This window comes from Arachis ipaensis, chromosome B3 (assembly GCF_059453495.1).
Source record: "Arachis ipaensis isolate K30076 ecotype BB chromosome B3, ASM5945349v1, whole genome shotgun sequence".
NCBI classification, from domain to species: Eukaryota; Viridiplantae; Streptophyta; class Magnoliopsida; order Fabales; family Fabaceae; genus Arachis; species Arachis ipaensis.
In genome coordinates, this window is record NC_142438.1 from 93,948,424 (window position 1) to 93,953,016 (window position 4,593).

The window sequence follows — 4,593 nt, forward strand, 5'->3', positions numbered from 1 at the left end:
GGTGAAGTGGTGATAGGGAAGAGAGATTGAGGTGATTGGTGAAGAGTTTTGGGGAAGAATGTTTATTGGGAAGAGAGGATGAACATTGAGAAGAGGGAAGAGAGTGAGTGGTGGTAGGTGGGGATCCTGTGGGGTCCACAGATGCTGAGTTGATCCTGTGGGGTCCACAGATCCTGAGGTGTCAAGGATTTGCATCCCTGCACCCATTAGGCATGTAAAATGCCTTTGCATGCAATTCTGGCGTTTAAACGCAGAATTGATGCTTGTTCTGGGCGTTCAGCGCCCAGATGCAGCATATTTCTGGCGTTGAACGCCAGCTAGATGCTTGTTTCTGGCGTTCAGTGCCAACTCTTCTTCACTGTGCATTTCTGGCGTCTGAATGCCAGGATGCTGCTTGTTTCTGGCGTTCAACGCCAGATCCATGCTCTGTTCTGGTGTTGAACACCAGCCAGATGCTCCTTACTGGCGTTTAAACACCAGTAAGATCCTCCTCCAGGGTGTGATTTTTCTTCTGCTGTTTTTGATTCCGTTTTCAATTTTTATATTTATTTTATGACTCCACATGATCATGAACCTAATAAAATATGAAATAACAATAAAAATAAAATTAGATAAGTAAAAATTGGGTTGCCTCCCAACAAGCGCTTCTTTAATGTCAATAGCTTGACAGTGGGCTCTCATGGAGCCTCATAGATGTTCAGAGCATTGTTGAGACTCCACAACACCAAACTTAGAGTTTGGATATGGGAGTTCAACACCCAACTTAGAGTTTGACTGTGGGGGCTCTGGTTGACTCTGTTTTGAGAGAAGCTTACTGTGCCTCTTTTCCATGTTTACAGAAGGATGTCCTTGAGTTTTAAACTCAAGGGAGTCCTTATTCAATTGAAGGACTAATTCACCTCTGTTAACATCAATCACAGCTCTTGCTGTGGCTAGGAAGGGTCTTCCAAGGATGATGGATTAATACTCATCCTTCCCAGTATCTAGGATTATGAAATCAGCAGGGATGTAAAGGCCTTCAACCTTTACTAATATGTCCTCTACTTGTCCATAAGCCTGTTTTCTGGAATTGTCTGCCATCTCTAATGAGATTTTAGCAACTTGCACCTCAAAGATTCCCAGTTTCTCCATTACAGAGAGGGGCATGAGGTTTATCCCGGACCCAAGGTCACATAGAGCATTCTCAAAGGTCATGGTGCCTATGGTACAAGGTATCAGGAACTTTCCAGGATCCTGTTTCTTCTGAGGCAATCTCAGTTGATCCAATGCATTCAGTTCATTGGTGAACAGGGGAGGTTCATCTCCCCAAGTCTCACTACCAAATAAATTGGCATTCAGCTTCATGATTGCACCAAGGAACTTGGCAACTTGTTCTTCAGTGACATCCTCATTCTCTTCAGAAGAAGGATACTCATCAGAACTCATGAATGGCATAAGGAGGTTTAATGGAATCTCTATGGTCTCTAGATGAGCCTCAGAGTCCTTTGGTTCCTCAGAGGAAAACTCCTTATTAATCACTGGACGTCCCAGGAGGTCTTCCTCACTGGGATTCACGTCCTCCTCCTCTCTTGTGGGTTCGGCCATGATAGTTATATCAATGGCCTTGCACTCTCCTTTTGGATTTTCTTCTGTATTGCTTGGGAGAGCACTAGGAGGGGTTTCAGTGATCTTCTTACTCAGCTGCCCCACTTGTGCTTCCAAATTTCTAATGGAAGACCTTGTTTCATTCATGAAACTCACAGTGGCCTTAGATAGATCAGAGACTAAGTTTGCTAAATTAGAGGTATTTTGTTCAGAGTTCTCTATCTGTTGCTGAGTGGATGATGGAAAAGGCTTGCTATTGCTAAACCTGTTTCTTCCACCATTATTAAAGCCTTGTTGAGGCTTTTGTTAATCGTTCCATGAGAGATTTGGGTGATTTCTCCATGAGGGGTTATAGGTGTTTCCATAGGGTTCACCCATGTAATTTACCTCTGCTATTGCAGGGTTCTCAGGATCATAAGCCTCTTCTTCAGCAGATGCCTCTTGAGTACTGTTGGATGCAGCTTGCATTCCATTCAAACTCTGAGAAATCATATTGACTTGCTGAGTCAATATTTTATTCTGAGCCAATATGGCATTCAGAGTATCAATTTCAAGAACTCCTTTCTTCTGAGGCGTCCCATTACTCACAGGATTCCTCTGAGAAGTGTACATGAACTGGTTATTAGCAACCATGTCAATGAGTTCTTGAGCTTCTGCAGGCATTTTCTTTAGGTGAATGGATCCACCTGCAGAAGTATCCAATGACATCTTAGCTAATTCAGACAGACCATCATAGAATATATCCAGGATGGTCCATTCTGAAAGCATGTCAGAAGGACACTTTTTGGTCAGTTCCTTGTATCTCTCCCAAGCTTCATAGAGGGATTCACCTTCTTTCTATCTGAAGGTTTGAACATCCACTCTAAGCTTACTCAGCTTTTGAGGAGGAAAGAACTTGGCTAAGAAAGCCTTGACCAGCTTATCCCAAGAGTTTAGGCTATCTTTGGGTTGAGAGTCCAACCACACTCTAGCTCTGTCTCTCACAGCAAAAGGGAAAAGCATGAGCCTGTAGACTTCAGGATCTACTCCATTAGTCTTAACAGTATCACAGATCTGCAAGAATTCAGTTAAGAACTGAAAAGGATCTTCAGATGGAAGTCCATGAAACTTGCAGTTTTGTTGCATCAGAGAAACTAATTGAGGTTTCAGCTCAAAATTGTTTGCTCCAATGGTAGGGATGGAGATGCTTCTTCCATGTAAATTGGAATTAGGTGTAGTAAAGTCACCAAGCATCCTCCTTGCATTATTATTATTTTTGGCTGCCATCTCCTCTTCCTGTTCGAAAATTTCTGTAAGGTTATCTCTGGATTGTTGTATTTTAGCTTCTCTTAGTTTCCTCTTCAGAGTCCTTTCAGGTTCAGGGTCTGCTTCAACAAGAATGTTCTTGTCTTTGCTCCTTCTCATATGAAAAAGAGGGAACAGAAAAATAATAATAATAGGGATCCTTTTTGCCCAGGTATAGAGGTTCCCCTGTGTGAGTAGAAGAAGAAAAGAATGTAATGTAAAGAAGGGAAGTAGAGAAAATTCGAACACAGATGGAAGAGGGGGTTCGAATTTGTGTGAGATGAAGTGTTAGTAGATGAATAAATAAATAGAAGGAGATGAGAGGGAAAGAGGATTTTCGAAAATAAAATTTTGAAAAAGGGTTAGTGATTTTCGAAAATTAGGAATGAAATCAAGTTAAAATTAAAAATTGAAACAATTAGTTAATTAAAAAGAATTTTTGAAAAAGAGGGAGATATTTTCGAAAATTAGAGAGAGAGAGAGTTAGTTAGGTAGTTTTGAAAAAGATAAGAAACAAACAAAAATTCAATTAGTTAGTTGAAAAAGATTTGAAAATCAATTTTGAAAAGATAAGAAGATAAGAAGTTAGAAAAGATATTTGAAAATCAAATTTTTGAAAAAGATAAGATTTAAAAAAAAAAGATATGATAGAAAGATATGATTAGAATTAGTTTTGAAAAAGATTTGATTTTTAAAATCATAATTAATGACTTGACTCACAAGAAATCACAAGATATGATTCTAGAACTTAAAGTTTGAATCTTTCTTGACAAGCAAGTAACAAACTTGAAATTTTTGAATCAAAACATTAATTATTGAGAATATTTTCAAAAATTATAAGATAAAATTAAGAAAATATTTTTGAAAAATATTTTTAAAATTTTTGAAAATAAATAAGAAAAATGAAAAAGATTTGATTTTTGAAAAAGATTTTGAAAAAGATAAGATTTTTAAATTGAAAATTTGATTTGACTCATAAGAACAACTAGATTTTAAAAATTTTTGAAAAAGTCAATCCAAATTTTCGAAATTTATGAGTGAAAAAGGGAAAGATATTTTTTTGATTTTTGACTTTTCAATGATGAAAGAGAAAAACATGAAAAAGACTCAATGCATGAAAGTTATGGATCAAAACAATGAATGCATGCAAGAATGCTATGAATGTCAAGATGAACACCAAGAACACTTTGAAGATCATGATGAACATCAAGAACATATTTTTGAAAAATTTTCAATGCAAAGAAAACATGCAAGACACCAAACTTAGAAATCTTTCATGTTCAGACACTATGAATGCAAAAATGCACATGAAAAACAAGAAAAGACACAAAACAAGAAAATATGAAGATCAAACAAGAAGACTGGCCAAGAACAACTTGAAGATCATGAAGAACACTATGAATGCATGAATTTTTGAAAAATGCAAAGAATTTTTAGAAAAAATGCAATTGACACCAAACTTGAAATTGACTCAAGACTCAAACAAGAAACACAAAATATTTTTTTGATTTTTTTGATTTTATGAAATTTTTTTGGATTTTTCGAAAATTAGTGTGAAAAAGAAAAATAAGGATTCCAAAATTTTTAAGAAGAATTCCAGGAATCTTTCAATATTAACCCAAAGCTCCAATCAAAGGGTTGGACATGGCTTAATAGCCAGTCAGCTTTAGCAGTACAAGCAATTCCCTAACATGTGGAGGCCTCAGTCCAAAAGAATTTAGACAT

At 37.0% G+C, this 4,593-nt stretch overlaps 1 non-coding gene across 1 annotated transcript; it reads left to right on the plus strand.

The window, feature by feature from the left end:
* The first annotated feature begins 2,346 nt into the window (after positions 1 to 2,346).
* Positions 2,347 to 2,454, plus strand: LOC148571613 (small nucleolar RNA R71). Its single transcript, XR_015880515.1, has one exon. It is a non-coding gene; the product is annotated as a small nucleolar RNA R71 (small nucleolar RNA).
* Positions 2,455 to 4,593: the final 2,139 nt, after the last annotated feature.